This window comes from Onychostruthus taczanowskii, unplaced genomic scaffold (genome assembly GCF_017590055.1).
Source record: "Onychostruthus taczanowskii isolate IOZ18803 unplaced genomic scaffold, ASM1759005v1 scaffold74, whole genome shotgun sequence".
In the NCBI taxonomy this organism is placed as follows: Eukaryota; Metazoa; Chordata; class Aves; order Passeriformes; family Passeridae; genus Onychostruthus; species Onychostruthus taczanowskii.
In genome coordinates this window covers 3675607-3693989 of record NW_024505229.1, presented here as the reverse complement: position 1 = coordinate 3693989, position 18383 = coordinate 3675607, and positions in this window count along the sequence as shown.

Below are 18383 nucleotides of genomic sequence, written 5' to 3'. Positions count from 1 at the left end.
TGTTCCATGCCCCTGGCATAGGAATTACTAATGAAAAAGTGCTTCCTTAGAGTCATAAAGTCATGGGGTGGTTTCAGTTGGGAGGGACCTCAAAACTCATCCCATCCCACCCCATGCCCTGGGCAGGGACACCTTCCACTATCCCAGGTTGCTCCAAGCCCCATCCAGCCTGGCCTTGGACACCTCCAGGGACAGGGCAACCACAGCTTCTCTGGGCAACCTGGGCCAGGGCCTCCCCATCCTCACAGGCAAGAATTTTTTTCTATTACTTCATGTAAACCTACTCTCTTTCAGTTTGAAGCCATTCACCCTTGTCCTGTCACTGCATGTTCTTTTACATAGTCTCATAAATAATATTCTGAAGAGTTTTCTCACCCATTGCTGTAATGTTTAAAATCCTGGCCCTCCCATGGCTGCATTCTACTCCCACTCACTGGAGTCTGTATAGGATAGTAGTCTAAATCAGCTGGACTGATCCAAGGAAACATTCCATGAGGATAATCCTGGGTATTAGATGCGCAAAGGACTTCTAATTCCTTCCTCCTACTCCAGTGTTGCTGAGTGAAAGAAGCTCTTTGGTGCTAAATCAGAGCTTCTACTTCTTCAGAGTAGAACCCTGGGCCTGCTCACGGGACACTCAATGCTGTGACACAGGTGAGTTTTTTCAGGTTTAAAAGCCCATGGCCACAGGGATTTTCTGTGACTGACTTTCTTCTGGCTGGTGAGGAGGTGTTTTTGTCTCTGACATACCTGTTGTCACAGCAATCTGTTCTTCTGTGTCTTTTGCAGACCAAAGGTCCGTACCACTGCTTCTTGTGGGGCTACAGAAGACACTTGGAGGAAGCAGCCTGGACTGGTGACAAGACCCTGGAAATGCCTTTGGAGGAAGTAAAGGAATGGCCTAGGCAGATGAGGGACCACATCCAGGGATCAGGTTTTTTGGGTGAGCACCTCAAAAACAGACTGGCCCAATACAGGATGAGTTTGAAAGTTGCATTTCAGTTCAAGTTCCTTTTCCAAGAGGCTGTTTTCAGAATTCTTGGATGGGAGAGTGAGTTGCATGTACACTTCCTGCAGTGATGAGTGGGAGATCTCACACACACTTCCAGGAGACTGTTTCCTGTTTCCTTGCTGACTTTCCCCCTGGCAAAGCTGCCTTTTTGTCTGTCCCAGATAACTGGGATGCAGCAGGCTCAGTTATGTCCTGGATGTCATCCCTGTTGCTGTGTTTAAAGCCCAGCAGCAGTGGGAAAAGTGAGTTTGTCTGAAGGGAGCAGGATTTGCTGCTTTATTTTTTCCTACCTGTTGCTCAGTCTTGTCCTCATTCCTAAGTGCACCACTGCACACACCCAACACATGTGGTCATGTTTCCTGAATTTCTGTGTGTGCTGAATGCAGGTGCCTTCAAAAATCTCTCCAGCAATGGGTTCTGAATCCTATAGAGATCTTGCCCTGAATTCCCAGTAATTTGGGTTGATGTTAGCCACTGACACCACCCTGTAGGGATCTGTGACACACACAGGGTCTGGGAAGAGGCTTTGGAGACTGGGACTACCAGCGACACCGTGGGGCTGTTCATTCCTGATTTCTGGGGTGTTCATTCCCACTTTTCTGGCAGCACTAAGGTGAGAGGTGCCTCAGAGGAGCCTTCCATGGGCAGTGCCCTGGGAATAGAGGCCAAACAATTCACGTGACACAGAGGGAGAGGGAATGGGCGATAGGAGACAAACACGAACGTGTAAAAGAGGGGAAATGCAACAGCTGTTAATACCCTGCCCTGTTCCTGTCCCTTTACCCACGTAATTAGGCCTTGCTGGCACTCATGGTGTCAATTTGAAGGACAGGTGGCATTTTTGTTAACAGCAGTGGCTGAGGACACACAGGAACAGCTTGTCCTTGTTCCCTCTGGACAAGGGTGTTGGTGACAACACTGCAAACCTCCTTCCGGCCCAGCACCGGGGTCACAGCAGCTGGCACATATTTAAAGGGCAGTTTATTTTAAATTGTGAACAGATTCATTGACTTGTAAATATTCTAGAAATACATCCTGCCATTATAAAAAGCATCCTATAATTCAGGGGGAAGAAATTTCATTCTTCACCTGCAACAAGATTATTTGGTCTTTCTATTGCCTATGAAATGAAATGCTTTGGGAATTGTAAGCTGACAAGAGAAAAATCTAGGGTGCCTGGGCATTGGGCCAACCTGTGGGACTCTCTTCCTTGTGCAGGACGGGTAGTTAGACCAAATAATGGCAATTCTACTTCTCTTTATGCTGTCAGCTCCTTTCCAGCTCCAAGGAAGTGGTTTGTGGTGCTGTGCCTCTGTTTCCTCAGTCAAATGGTACCACAGCACTGGGAGGGGCTCTGTGAGGGTGGTTGAAGAGCTCGTGAGGGTCACAAGAGCTGCTTGTGGTGGTCCATTCTTGAGGGCTTCTCTCACCCTGAAAGACCTGATGGTCTTAAAAAGCCTCATGGAGATTTGTGAGCACACATTAATGAACAAACAGTGTCAGTCCCAGGCAGGAACAGCTGCTGTGTGCGTGGGAGCTGACAGAAGATGTGGCTGCCCAGCAGGCTGGGCTCTGATAACCTGGGAGATCCAGTGTCAGTGTGTGCCCTTGGGCCATGCACATGCAGCCTGGGGTTGTGCAGGACCCTCTGTCCAGCATGACCTCCCATGGCATGGACAGGCAGAGAACAGCCATTAATGCCCAGCCATGAAGGGTAACTCTGGACAACGGAATTTGGAGCTGGTTCTTGTGGGTCACAGTTGTGTGGCCATGAAGGTGTGATGGGGAGGACGCTCACAGCTGGTGATGGGATGGCTCTGGGGTCAGCCATGTGTGGGTTGGTTCCCCCTCACCAGCCCAGAGCTATCCCACTGGCAGTGGTCTCCTGTCTAGGGGCAGAAATTATTAAACACTGCTTCTCCACCTGTGCTGTGTTTAATAATTTCTGCCCCTGCCAGTCACAAACCTTGTGCCAGGGAAGGCTCAGATTGGACATTAGGAAGAATTTCTTCTCAGAAGTGGTGATTAGATATTGGAATGCAGTGCCCAGGGAGGTGGTTGAGTCACCATGCCTGGAGGTGTTTCAGGAAAGCCTGGAGTGACACACAGTGCCATGGTCTTGTTGACAAGGTGGGCATTGGTCACAGGTTAGACTCAATGATGTCAGGGGTCTTTTCCAGCCTCAGTGATTCTGTGGTTCTGTGACTCTGTAAAACAGGATGGCTGAGGAACAGGGCCTCCTCTGGGTTCAGCCAAGACTTCTGCAGTACTGAGACTAAAGGAGAGAGTGGCTGCACCCCAGAGCAGTGCTCTGGCCCACATTGCTTCCTCCTGCCTGATTTCCCAAGGAAACAGAGGGAAGAGGGAATTCTCTGTGACCTGAGGTATTTTTCAAGAGCCTATGCTCTTCCCTGGAGCCTTGGAACCTGGGTGGTGGTGCAGTCCTGCTGTGAACCAAACAAGAGCTTCAGCCTCCTGGGAGGGAGCTGCCATGGGAAGGGGTAGGGAATTGTGCTCTGATGGACCTGAGGCAGGTGGAGACTTGGCAAAACCAGACCCAAAATACTTTCTTCTTCCAAGCCAGGGGTATAGAGCACTGCCCACAGTGTGGATGCTTCCAGCTCTTAGGATGTAGAGATGTCTGGTGAAGCTGCAGTGCCACCCTCCCTACTGTCCTCCCCCTGCCATGTGTGTGATGTGAGGGAAGAGGGGAAGGAATAGAATCAGGATGGCTGTGATGGATCCTGTTTGTGAGGCTGAGTAGATGCAGCCTCTGGGGACTGCTCTGTGCTGCGCCCACTCCTGTTCCGCGGGGGTGTCCTGGGATGTCTGGCTCCTCCTTACTTGGCAGAGAATCAGTGCCATTGGCAGCCTTTTCTGTAACACCTGATTCAGCCAAAAATAAGTTTATCCAAGACTTTTGATGGAATTGTATGAACAATTATGCGTAAGTGTATTTTTGGCATGAGGCCTTCTGGGGCTTGGTTTTGCCTTCTAAGGTTGTACAGGAGGGCTGCAGTCACCCCAGTACATTCATGCTGTGACTGCTCCTTAAACCTGGCCAGCTTGGAGCTGTGGAGCTGGGCTGATAGTCGGGGTCTCCTCCTGCCTCCCAGTGGGTGTCCTGGTTTAACCCAGCGGCCAAGGCAGCCCCACACTCACTCACTCCTTCACAGTGTGATGAGCAGAGAGTCAGAGGAGTGAAAGTGAGACATCTTGTGGCTTGAGATAAATCAGTTAATAAGTAAAGCAAAAGCCATGCACACAAACAAAGTAAAACAAGAGATTCATTCACATGTCCCAACAGCAGGAACAATGGAGGGAAAGACCAATGAAGTGTTTGCTAATAGAGGTCACTGCCTTTGGGGAGTGATGACCCTATGCTTTGGAAGGGTTGCTCAGTGCAGTATTGGACCACATGTCTCAGACTTCTTCCAATTTGCACAGTTGGGGTTTTGTTTCCCTAAAAATTCCCAAGTGGATACAGAATTCATCATCTTCTGACCTGCCATGCTGAGTTGCTGTTAAACAGCTGCTCTGTTTCAGAAAGGATAAAAGAATTCCTGGGGAGACCCCTGGGCAGGATTAATTTCTCTGTTTGGTGGGACTGGGAGGGCACTGTGGTTACAGGATCCCACCTGTATTTGCCCCCTTGGAACAGGATGCTCTCCAGAAATCTTAGTAGAGGCTTGGAGAAGTGACTCAGCTGTGTTCGGAGGAAGTGATTTCAGTGCAAGTAAAGTATATGCTCATTTCCTCTGACACAGAAGAGAACATAAATGTTACTGGGTGGGCAGGCTCCCTCAGTGCGACTAAATGTGCTTTCTCAGCTCTGCCATCAGCCTTTAATTTGGGGCCCCCAGATGGGTCATCCCTGTGGATCCAGCAGTGTGGGTGGGAGTTTTGCCTCTCGCTGCAGGGCGGAGCTCAGGGAGGAGGAGAGCCAGGGAAGCTCCAGTAACTGGTTGTCTCCTGTCGGGCTCGGCGCAGAGAGAACTGGGGGCTTGTCAGGGGCTTTTGCAGCCCTTAGAAAAGGAACAGGGAATGAGTACAAGCCTTTCATTTCTGTATTGCTTGGATGAAATGAAATGTAAACCAGAAAAGCAAACACAGACATGCAGGTGGGAAGCTGCCAAGGGCTCCCAGTAATACACTGGTCATTTTTATCTCCACATCTTTTGTTGTCAGCTGTAGTGACAAACATATATTTATGTTCAATTAAAGTGATGTGTTCCACTCATCTGACATCATTATCAGTCACCCAGCTGTGCTGAACTACCCCAAGCTGTTGTGTTTCCACCTGTGGGGCTCCTAGCCCCAAGGGATTGTCTGTGGTGTGGGGTTTCCCTAGACATGATCTTTCCAGGTCAGATGTCTTACCCAGAAGGCAGTGACACTTTTGTTAAAAATTATTCCCTCCTGTCTAAATTAATAATTTTGCTGCTAATTTGGGAAGTAACAAGATAGTGGTGTGGCAGGCAGTGCTCTCAGCACACTGTAGGTTCTATTAAAAATAGACATTAAAATATAATTTCTTGGGTCCTTTTAAAATTATCTGGACCTTTGTCAAGAGAGGTCCATGCTTTTCCTCCCCCAGCATTCCCCCCTCCTTGGAATGCTACTTCCCTCACGATTTTTTTATTAGCATTGCTTGCTGCCATAGGTTTTATTTCTCATATCATATTTCACCTTCCCCTTCTCCATGTCCCACTGCAGCCACTGACCAGGACAGTCCCTGGCCAGGTTGGGCAGGGCAGGACAGGATAATGTTGCTGACAGAAGACTTCAAGAGGCAATTAACAGCTTCTCCAGCATGCAGGGTCTGATTGGATAGAGGTTATTTCTAACTTGTCAAAGAGCCTTCTCCTTGGAAGGGAAGACAAAGGAGGACCTGGACACAGAACCTGCTCTACATTTCTACTGTGATGGCTTTCTCTTTGGGCAGGATTATTTCAAGAGTTGGTTCCAAGTGGTGTTTTTTGTTAGGAATGACCTGTGCAGGTGGTTACATCACCAGTGAGTGCTTCCACATCACTGACCCTGTGCTGGATGGTTCTGGCCCTGTGGAACAGATGGGCTCAGGAGCAGTAGGAGTGAGCCAAAAGTCCCATTTCCTTCCACTGCTGTTCTGGGCTCAGTGACAGAGGGCTGTGTAATGCAGGGAGGAGTTTGTAATGCAGAGCAAGATTCAGCCCGTGGCTGTAGGAGTGAAGAACATCTGTGGAGGGCTGTGCTTATCCTTCCTGTGGAAACATGGGGGACCTACAGTGCTGGGAATCACAAACCTCTGAGAGCAGCCTTTGTGCTGGGAAAGGGGGTGGGAGCTGCTATGCCAACTGGTATCTGCACTGGAAGATACTGGTAGATTATGGGAAGGTGCTGGCAGGAGGTGGTCACATCCTGCTTCAGAATGCACTGGCAGGGATGGAAAGACTGACACCAACATCAGCAAACACTGCACTGGATGTTCTGGGCATGTCCTGAACCATAGTCTGCTGCAGGGATGTGGAGTCTCCACTGGAGCCTTGCTGCAGGTGTTGAAGCAGTGCAGAGGTGCTGTGAGAGCAGAGAAATACTCATAGCCAGCTTGCTCCAGAGGGAGCTCTGGAGTGCTCAGTGATCCACCAGACTGCTCCAGCCTTGGGAGCCAGGCTTCTCCTGCCTGGTGCTGTGCTCTTTACACCCTGAGCTCCCTCCAAGTGTGGCCTGGCCTCATAGGTATCTTGTGGGTGGCAGTGCACATCCCAGCTCCACTCCCAGCTGGCCCTATTTATGGAGTTCCAATGTTGGCAGGTAGGGAAGTGAGACATTTGAAGCATGAGGGCCTCTCCTGGTGAGTTAGGAATATTTATTTGAGCTGATGAAACTTCTTGGCATTGCCCAGGGTTAGGAACTCTGCACATGTGTTCTGAACCATCATTTCCAGGGCATGAGTGGGCTCAATATTCAGGACAAAGCAAACAAAACATTGTTAGAGTGGGAAGAGGGATTTCTACCCATATAAATTATACCCCGTTATCACCACATAGAGGGCAGTCACACGTCAGAACATTTCTTCTGAGGGCTAAGATAACTTCACTCCCTTTTTATTTCAACAGTCTGATCTTCCAGAGCTGTGCAATTTGTCTTTTCTGTGCAAGGGAAAGCTGTGGGGGGAAGCCACTCAGCCATAGGTCAAATGGGCAGAAATGTCTCCTGTGGAAAGACAGGAGACATTCAAAGACAGTGGAGGGAGTCTCTTTCACTGCCCCCATTCCTGCTAGATAATAGGGGAAATTCTCCTGAAAATTGAACTTGATGCAATAGGCAGATTTCATAGCTCCTTCCCAGGCTTTCCTTGTTGGGGAATGCTCATGATGGATAATACAGGAATGACCATAGTCCCCAGGAGTGGTCCCAGCTCTGCAGGGTGTCCCAGGAGCAGGGATCACCACTGTGTTCACAGTATCCAGCTCTTACTGGTGCGGAGAGCTGCGATCCTACAAACCACTGTTGTTTTTTAAGTTTGCTTCCACAAGAGCCAAAAATGCCTGAGCAGGTAGAGCTCTTGAAGAGTTTGGGCTTGGATTAGGGACTTCAAAAGTTCCTTCCCTTCTGTGTTTCTGTTCTGTGACACAGTCATGATTCAAGGCATTGCACAGGGATTAGTGACCAGCAGAAGCCCCCTGCGTAGATGTCTGGTCCAGAAGGGATTTATTTCAAACCCAGAGCAGATAATACTGAAGTGTCTCTGCCAACTCACCTCCTGTTTGCCCCAAAGCAATCTCAGCCCATGCAGCCCTTGTCAGACCGGGACAGGGGAAATGTGCATGCCTTGAGCACTTCTCACCAGGTAACCCACAGCCCAAACAGTGCTGCCACCATCACCATTCATCGCAGCTACTGAAAACACCTCAGATACTTCTGCTGGCTGACAGCTCTCTTGCTCCCTGAGACCCAGGAGGCCTCTGACACAGTTCAGAGAGCCAGGACTGGTGCACCAGAGCTTCTGGAAAAGAAAGGGACTTCATTTGATTGCTTTTTCTTCTCCTTTGACAAATATTCCAGTGCAGATGGTGAAAACCTTTCAATTCGCTAAAATCTGCCCACGTGTGCTATTTCTTCCAAAGTCAGTCCCTTTTCTGGGAGTCTCTCCACAGGGATGATGAGCTACATTCTGTGTGTGTCCAATCCTGTTCTGGGGTAGAAGAATCAATGTAGCTACCCTTCTCAAAGGGTGACAGAATTGGTGCTGGTCACTCCTGTGAGCATGTGGAGGACCTGGAAGGGTTGGCTGGCAGGAAATTAACAGCAGCTTGTTTGTACTCTGAGCAGGCTGCCCTGGCCCTCAAGCTCTTCTTTTCTTTGGGCAAGTCCTGCAGGGCAGTAGTGCCCACCTACCCCCCCATTAGTGCCAGCCCCTTGGAGATCCTGCTCAGGTTACCCAAACAGCCAAGCCACAGTTGTAGAGGCTGTGGGCAGTGCCAAGGAGCATTCCAGCAGGGAAGGTGTTTTTATGCTTCCCCTGAGACTGAGTCACAGAATCATTTAGGTTGAAAAAGACCTTTGAGATCATTGAGCCCAAGCTATGCTCAACCCCCACCTCACCCAGCCCAGAGCACTGAGTGCCACATCCAGTTGTTCCTAGGGTTGGGGACTTCAAAGCTCCCTCGGCAGCCCCTTGCAATGTTTAATAACCCTTTCTATGAAGAAATGTCTCCTAATGTCCAGCCTTCCCTGGCACACCTTGAGCCTTTTTTCCTGAGCACGCTAAAGCTGTAGAGGGCTCTGAGCCCTGACTGGACAGGGGTGGCCTCAGCAGGACCTGTCCCCATCGTAGCTGGTTGAGCTTGTGTGATCTGCAGGATTGAAGAGACAGTACACACCCAGTGCTGTGTCCTGAATCCCTCTCTTGCAGGGCAATGTCTGCCTAACCCAAGCAGCCCCTCTCTGTGTAATCATGCAGGCCCTGGCAGCAGAGGCAGGGCAGTGCTGCAGCCAGGCTCAGCTTTCCTGCTCCAAACCAGGGGCTGTGCCAGTGGTGATGGACAGACAGGGAAGGGACGTGAGGGATCAGAGGGGAGGGTGTGTGTACCCCTTCCCCACAGCTTCTCTCGCTCAGAAGGTGTTTATCCTAGTGACAAGTGCTATGGGCCTTTCATAACTGCTGCATTAGCAGAGGATCAAGTGGCACTTAATGGGAGCAGTCTGCCTCATAAAGTGTGATGGGAAAGGTCGCCAAGGTCGAAGGGGAAACATTTTCAGCAGGCTGACACAAGCCTTGGCTTCTCCTGACAACAGGTGCCACTTTGCTGGGCTGCTCTCCCCTCCTGCACTGCTGCTGCCCCGTCCTCTCCTGTGTGCTGGCTCCAGGCTCTGCAGCGGCGCCAGGAGTATCTGTGAGCTCTGTGTGTGGCACACAGGGAACAAACCTCCTGCAGAATGTAGGGAAAAGGGGATCTGAGGCCACCGGCTGGCTTCTGAACTAGGGGAAAAAGGGAGTTGAGGGTGTGATGCTTCCTTGTGAAGCCGCTCCAAACCAGGTTGAGCACTTCACTTTGAAAGGAATGAGAGGGACCTGTCTTTATAAACAAACTGTGGGTAAAGCTAGATACTGAGAGATGAAAGAAGCAATGGGAGGAACCATAAATCCCATAGGAGAATAAAATGGGGGAGGGGGGTATACATTAGAAGGGGGTCTGTGTGAGGCAGTTTGGGAAGTCTGTACCTGTCAAGTACCTCAGCCAATGGGGGAAGAGAGAGGGAAATGTGGCTGGGAAATTAGGAGGCTGTGTCCTCTAAAAATTTGAGAGACCCCAGGGGAAATGCCCCATGGCCTCTCCCTTTATTCGAATAAGGTTACAGGACTCCTGTCTCCATTTTGGACATAAACCTCTGGTGTTTGTGGATTAATTTGACTGACAACTTCAATGCCACAATAAAGAGCTTCACTCCTTAAGGCCACTGGTTTTGCTAGGGGTTGTCTCTCCCTGTGCTGGACTTCTGTTGGGTTTGCTGAAATCGGGTTGCTGGGTCTCAGCCAATCTACAGTTTGAACACCCCCAGTTTGCCAAACCAGATGAAATCTTATTGCTGCTCCTGGCAAGCCTGTCCCTGCAGTCAGACACTTTGCAAGTCTTCTTGCCCTCCTCTCTTGCTGCTTTGGTGTCCCATCTGTCTTACACAGTTTCATTTGGGACAATGCAGGGTATTCAGTCCAGGCCAAGTTGCTGATGACAAGCTAATTAAAGACCAAGCAAGGGAGGAGCAGCCTAATGAGGGAGAAGTGGGAGGAAGGGCAGTTTGCCAGGACTGTGCTGGGAGACTCTGGCTCAGTGGAACTAAATGTGTGCTGTAATTGATGGTTCAGGGGAGGCCCTCCTCACACAGACTCTAGGGCAGAGGAACGGAGACCTGCTTCGGTGGCCTGTTCTGGGAGACTGGGATAGGATCACACCTTCCCAGCTCCAGGGCTTCCTCTGCAGGGTCAATCCTTAGCTTTAACATGGAGTTAACTGTCCTACACCATTGAAAATAGGAGATCTGCAGAGCACTGTGTGGCCATGTCAGTGCAAACAAAAAGCCAGGAGCAGGAATGGCATCTTCTCAGGACCAGCAGTACTCAGGCTGGAGGTCCTGTGACCATGAGCCACAAGATCACAGAATCATTTATGCCGAAAAGACCTCCAAGATCATCCAGCGCAACCATTGACCCAGCTCTGCACAAGCCACCACCAACACACATCCCTAAGCTCCACATCCACTTGTTTTCTGGATACTTCCAGGGATGGTGATTCCACCACTGCCCCAGACAGGTGTGCTAGGGCTTGATCACCCTCTCAGTGATGAAATTTTTCCTAATATTCAATTTAAGCAGGCCCTGGCTAGCTCCCTTCCTGCAGTCCCGTGAAGGGAATGAGGCATGAAATGGAGGTGGATTCTAGCGCTGGTGGGAATAGAGGCTCTGCTGGAAGATGTCATTTGGAATCAGCATGCTGGGAACTCAGGGGTTACCCCAAGTACTCACAGGAAGTCAGCACAAACAGCCAGGTGCTGCAAGTGGTGATGGGGCTGTGCCAGAGCTGTGTTAGCATGGCACTGGTCTTAGCACCTCAGCCTGGGTCCCCTTCACCTTCTTCATCCAAAGTAATCAAAGCAAGGCAATTCCTCGCCTTTGGGGAATGATGGAGCGTGAGAAAACATCATTTATTAGTATGAAGAGAGTTTTATTTGGCTTGCTTTCTGCTGTTTCCATGCTGAATTTCCTTTCTGAACAGTGGCACTGAGACTTCTTTGATTCACAATCAAGTTATTCAGTGCATCTCATCAAACATGGGGAAAGGACTGAGAGCTTCTGTATGCACTCTGTAGCTCCAAAAGGGACTGTGGACTGTAGAATGGTTGTGTCTTGTGTGTTTTGTTCTGAAATTCAGAGAAAGATTTTCCTAGCCTTTGCCTCAGGAATGCTCATTTCTCAAGTGAAATGATGCAAGAATTCTGCGTTTCCCACCTCCTCAGGAAAGCCTGGGGATTTTTGCTGCAGCAGACTGCTCCTAACCATAAGGCATGGCCCAAAAGCTGTTGTAGCTGTTGTGTTTGGCACAGGCTCTGCCAGGGATCTGTTTGCAGGGAGAGCTCTGTTCTTGAGGCCAAGTGCCCAGGGCAATCAGTGGGTGCAGCCACCTGCACTGCCCTCCCTGCGCCTGCGACCTCTCCTCACAGCTTCTAAAATTCCTCTCACCACGGGGGGTCATTTCCTTATTATCAACACCTGCTTGGACATGCAGAGGCACTGACCCCTTCCAGAGCTGCTGGGACCGAAAGCTTTGGGGCATAACTCTGTGGAGGTGTTAAAGCTGGCTGTGAGTAATTTATGGTCTGCAGCAGGGACACAGCCCCTGCATGCAGGGTGCTGGGGCAGGAGCTCTGCTGTCAGCTGGGTGTACATGGGGGAGGAGGGGACATTCCTTGGTCACAGCTTCCCACACTCTCCATCACAAGTCAGCAGACTCATGAACCCCAGGAAACTGTGGTGATTCTGAGGCCCCAGAGCCCCCAGCAGGTCCCATGAAATGCTGTCAGAGACACCCGCACACAAATGATGGAAGAACCATCACAGCAGAGAACAGACACACACAAAAGGTGTATTTCTGTTTGGATGAAACACCCATCTGGGATTTCTGTCTAAAGGACATGGAGGTCTTACAGTGGGTAAGAATTGGTACCTTCTGTTCCAAGGGCTTCTCTGGCAGGGTGTTGGCAGCCTGTAAGCTTTCTGTGACACTGCCTTGTTCACCCAAATGAGTGCACTGGAGTATCCAGACCTGTGCCCATGGCCCTGCTGCTGGGCTGGGACACAGGAGCCATCGTGCTGCGCACACAGTTCACTGTAGGTTGGCAATTCAAAGAGAATGTCCAAGGGTCAGGACAACAAATTGCCAAAATAGTTGTATAGCAAGTCACCCCCAACTGGCATTTACTGCAGCCAAGAGTTTCTGACCTCAGTGTCTCCTGGCCATTTGTCCTCCCAGATCTTCTGACCTTAGAAAAGGCCTCTGAATTTGAGTGGCAGAAAGCTGTGACACCAAGTTCCCATTATAAAATAAATCTATGGTAACTGTGTCAGACACTCCACCTTGTTATTCCAACAAGGAGGCTGGACTAACCACATCTGGTGGTTAAAAGTCTCCTGATATTCCTCTTTATGGACAGTTATTTTCTTTGTCCTTCTCTTGCCTTGTGTCCCCTTTTGTTATTTACCTTTGTAAGATATTTAGTATTTTTTATCACCCTTCTCTCTTTTGTTGGGTTGAACAAAGTAACCTTACTCACTCTATTTTAATACAACTTGTCCTCCCCTGGCTAAGCAGCCCATGGTGCCACCTCCACACATCCTCCTGCTTGAGAAACTTGGTTTTCAACATGGACAAACAGCCATGTTTCCTGGATTGTGGTGGAGGCCTCAGAAATTGGGATATTTCCCTAATAGCAATACTTACCAGCTCATGCTGGAATTGCACTTGGAGTTTTCCATCCACACGCTCATGGTGATTTCCATTCCTGTGTCCTCTGTTCTCCAGTCATCTTTGTCATCACCATTTTTGCCATCGTTATGATTTAAAATGGAGGCTTCACATATTCTCGCTCTCTCAGTGCTGCAGAGTCAACCCATTTCATCTTCTTTTTTTGGTCTGGATTTTTTCACTGCTTGTCTTAAGGAATATGTACTGTCCTACTTCGGTTGATATTTGTCAATTCTTACTTAACACTTAACCAGGCTTTGCAAACAGACCAGTTTGAAAAGGTATAAAAGCTGGCAAAACATCCCTTCTCAGACTCATCAGGACAAGAAACATGACAGAGTCTGTAGATGTGAGGAAGATGTGAAGGGAGTACCTTGGGGAATCAAGGTCATAGTAGAAATAAAAATAACCTATTATTTTTTTCCGTCTGTGTTTCATATGGAGGTCCCCATGCTTGGGTCTCTCATTTGTGAGTGTCTCCACTTAAGTCAGTCTCAGACTGAAGCCTCAGGAAGCTGTGGAATGTAGAAATGAAGGAAACCAGCGGATTTCAACAGAGATACGAAAATGGACCAGAGAGATGAAAATCTCCCCCAGTACAGGGATGAAACACCTGAACTGCGGTCTTATACTTAAAGTTGACTTTGTACTGTGACAAAAACTTGAGGATCAGAGTCAGGCCCCTGAGTGCAGCAATAGACCCAATTCCCTGGCAAGAATGGCATGTTCAGAGCATCTGTACAAGGTCAAAGGAAGCTGATCACTCATGGTTTCCTCCACAATGAACACAGATGAAACAACATGGATCTTCTCGGAGCGCACCCAAATGTGTTCCTTTCATAAGCTAGGACTCCCCAGTTATTAATAATAGCTGATATCAGACTGCAGCATGACAGCAATTCCTCACAGGGCCTTAATGACAGACTTTCTGGTAAGCAAAATCATTAGAAGGGAAATGTTGCCAGGAATCTTAAATCCCTGACTCTGGCATGCTGAGGTTTAGAAGCTTCCATCTCCAAACTGCCTTATGGGACATGATTTGTCAGGATGGTTTTCAGCTCAGGAGTTTTCATTTCTGCAGTGCTTGCCCTTCTACATGCCTTTGCTGACAGGCACTGTCACTCCAACCTTCATCTTGAGCTCTCTTGTATTAATTTTTGTTGCCTCCTTTTAGCCCTTTGTCCATTTCCACACATTTAATGAAGCAAGTGTCTGCAGTTTTGTCGTGGTACTTGTACACAGAAACTTCACTATCATCTCATGTTCACTGCTCAAAGTTAGCACAACCATTCTAGGTGATGTTCTTGGGTGCGTGCCAGCTTGAAGATGAACTAGTTCTGTGTGCCCATCATAAAGTTCTGCACCCTAGGCTAAATCCAGAGATGTGTGGCCAGCAGAGCAAGGGTGGTCACAGAGGGGACAGAGGGACAAACTCGTCTTTGTGCTTCCAAATTGCAACAGGCAATGGCCAAATGTTCCATCTCAGGAGGTCCAGGGTGGGCACTAGGAAAAGATCTCTCCAGGAAGCTGGTGCAGGCCTGGGACAGGTCACGAGAGAGGGGGAAGCTCCATCCTTGTGAGAGTTTGGGGTGTTTCCTGGGACTCAGTGAAAAAGCCTTGGCTGCTCCAATCGGGTATTCCAGATAGTCCTGCCCTGAGTGGGAGGATGGACTGGGGACCTCCAGAGCCCCTGGTCACTGCCACCTCCATGGTGCAGTGACTATCAGCTGTATCTCTCTGCCACCTGCCAGGCCAGGTGTCTTTCAGCTTCACCAGGCCTGACCAGGCTGCCAAGGGCAGTGGTGGAGTCACCATCCCTGGAAGTGTCCAAAAATGCATGGACACTTGGGGGCAGGGTCTAGTGGTGAGCATGGCAGTGCTGGGAGAATGTTGGACTCAATGATCTTTGAGGACTTTTCAAACCTAAATGACTCCACGATTCTGTGACTCTGTGACTGTTCTTGACCCTGAGCCTTGTAGGAGTGCTCTGCCCTTGCATCTCTGGAAACAATGATTAGGGCAATGGAAAGTGGCAAATAATAAACCCTTTTCAAGAATTACAGCAGATAAATAAATCCTACAGGTCTCAGCTGCTCTGTGGAGACTCCCAGCCTTCCTGCCATCCTCTGACCAGCTCTGGGACCTGTGGATGGTTCGACTGATACACCGCAGAGCTGAGGGTTAAAGAATCTTTCTTGGGTGAAATGTTTAAGGAATTGCTAAAATCACTTGTGTTTAAAGGGGTCCCAATTCCTTGAGACTTACAAAGTTAAACTGGGGCCAATCTTCTTCTTTCCCCCTTTGGCTGAGCTCAGCAATCAGCTGACATAGTTAAGCTGACAGCCATTAGATTTATATGTCCTTTGCTTCTGGCATTCTGTCCTGTCTGCTGGGGCAGTTTGGGGCTGGTGACCTTTGTGGCATGTGGCAAGGCCAGTGAGTCTTGGCTTCTGCCGCAGACGGCTGTGGCTTGTTGTTTAAGGAAGTTTATTTCTCAAGGCTGTGGTCAGCAGTGAGCGATGCACTTGTGCTATATTTGCAGGCATACCTAGAGAGTCAGGAAGGAGGCCAGAACCATTCCAGAGAAGACAAACTGCAGATCTCAATGTCCTTATCAATGAGGTGTATATTCATAAGCTACAAAGGAGACACAAATTGTCCAACAGGATAAATAAAGAGGGAGAACAGGGACAAGAAAGGCACCTGGAGTATCAGATAGCCACTTAGAAGATGATGGATAAATGGGTAAATACTACACCAGGAAGAGAAACCTGGATTTTTAGTGTAGATAAATCGGACAGAGAGCTAAAATTGTGCTTTAAAATACAAACATGCACAAAGCCCAGAAATTTTTGCCTTCATATACCTGCAGAAGGTGAGAAGCAGCAGTTAATGGTTTATTGGATTGCTCCCTGCTTTTTAGAGCTCCTTAGAGTTTTCCTCTGTGTTGCTGATGTTCTCTGATGCATTGACCTTCCTGCATCAGCTTGCTCTCTGTTCTGCTGCCAGCTTGGAGTGGGATCCAAGTCCCTCAATATTGCCATGAAAGGGTGGGAAGGATGGCCAGGAGAGCATCTCACCAGTACATTCCTGCTTCCAGCAAGGATTGGGCAACTGCAGTGTGACCCAGCTGGCCTGAGGAGCCAGGGGGAGTCCAGACTAGTAGTAGAACTGAGCAATACAGGTCAGCTGGTTTGGGTGATAAACATGTGAGGCTTCTCTCCTTCTCCTCTCCACTGAGGGCTGCCAGGACACCTCAGCCTCTCTGTGGTCACTGTGGGGAAAGAAACTTTGCTCTGGTTAGGCCTTCAAACTGGAACTCACTGTGTGCAAAGAGAGGAGTGAGAGGTGAATGTAAAATGAGAGATGTCTGGAAAATAAGTTGAATGAAGCTGAAGAGCTCATGAATGAGAGCATGACCCATTCACTGTTATGGTCACACACAGCCCTGAGCCACCTGGGACACTCAGTCTGTCAGTCCAAGAGATTGACAAGGACATACTGGATTTGGAAATGCTCAAACTATGAGCAATTTGTTTGCCCTTCAGTTTGCCCCAGAGCAGCCCAGGTCTGTCTCAATGCAGGGTTAATCAGGGCCTTTGCGTGGGTCTGGTTTCCTCTTGCTCAGCTCCTGGCACTGGCATTGTCTGCCCCAGCCACCCTTCCCAGAACACAGATCTCCCTCATCCATCACAGTTCTGACACAGGATCCCTCTCTGACACCCACTCCTCCTTTCCTCCCTTCTCCCAGTCTGACCAGGATGGATCAGCACCCCTGACATTATCCTGCTCCTTTCAATGATCCATCCATCCACCCATCCATTCCTCATCTATCCATCTACCTGAAAAGTGACCTGCCCACTTGTCCCTCCCCAGCCCAGAGCCTGCCTGTCTGTCTGTCTGGGAACAGCAGGACGTGCCTGGGGGTGGAAAACACAGTGTGTGTGTGATTGTGAGCCATCAAAGCAATCCAGGAAAACCAGCTCCTGGAAACTGCCAAAGACAGTTTGTAAACTGGGCTGCAGACACGAGATCACCAGCCTGTTCTTCTCAGAGGCTCTGCTTTTCCCAGGCAGTTGCAAACTCAACTGTGGTGAAGGGAATAATGTTGCAGAGAGGTGACAAAGATCAGTGTGAGACATTAAAGGAGGGGAAAGTGATTTATTTTAACACAGAATGTTTTCATTCACTCAGGATCAAATACAGGTATCCCTTAGCACCAAGATGTATTCCAGTGGTTTCCCCAGCATGCAGGCACCAAGAGATGTGCATCCAGATGAACCCAGTGATGTTAGGGAAGGCTCCAGGTACTCGGTACCTCTTAGGTCTGGATGCTTCAAACTGAGGTGACTTGAAAAATGAAGTTTTGCGTCTTCAGGAGCCTTGAAGTGGCTTCATTTTCTCCCACTGCCTCCGCCAGGCCACATGGCCATCTAACCATGATTTTCCTGGGCATCTCCATTTCTGGGCTTGGCTCATCCCTGGGGCAGAGAAATAACTGGCAGGAGACTCCCGTGGTTGGGTTCTCAGCTGGTTCAGTCTCACAGCACAGCCCTAGCAAAGAACTACTTTGGCAGAGACTTTTGAGACCTTCCTTGCTGCAACTTTGATCCTAAACAGAAGGATTGCTTCCTGTGACACTTTAGAAAGTCAGCATTAGTGTGAAAGCAGGGTGGAAGCTGCACCTGCAGGGATGAACCTGGATGAGAACTTTTGTGCTGGAGAGCATTGATCAATTCACTGCATATGCACAGGAATCAAATTAAATTCCTTGGGAAAAGTCTTGCAATGGTTTTGAAAGTCAAGACAGTGGGATCTCATAGATTCTTTCTAGACACCGAGAGAGCATAGAAGGGAGTAACATCTCAGTCTGGATTTATCAGAACAACAGAAACTCCCAACAAGAAAGGACTTTCCTCTTCAGCTCCGAACTAGGGAGTGGCACATTCATTAAATGGTACAGTTTTTCCTGTCACATGCTGGGGAGTGATAGAAGAGAGAGGTAAATCCCTGTTTGCTTGACTGTCTGTCCATTGCTGGGTGCCTTCCCTGCCCGCTCCCTGCCTCCTCCCAGGGCTCTGCTCCTGCCCTTCCCTGCAGCCATGGACAGGGAGGGCACATGGGCACACCAGTGTTCCTGAGGGCACAGACTGGCAGAGGGGATAGGGAGACTATCCAGGCCTGGAAACCAGCAGGAGAGCAGATCCACCCCAGGGGCAGGAGAGTTTATGGAGAGTGGGAGGGGAGGGAGCTGAGTTTGAAGTGTGCTGCTGAGAGCCCCAGTTGTGCAAGACTTGGGTGAGCTGTTGTGTCACAGAAACGTTCTCTTGGAATCCAGGAACAGGGCTATGAAGGCATTAATTAGGTCC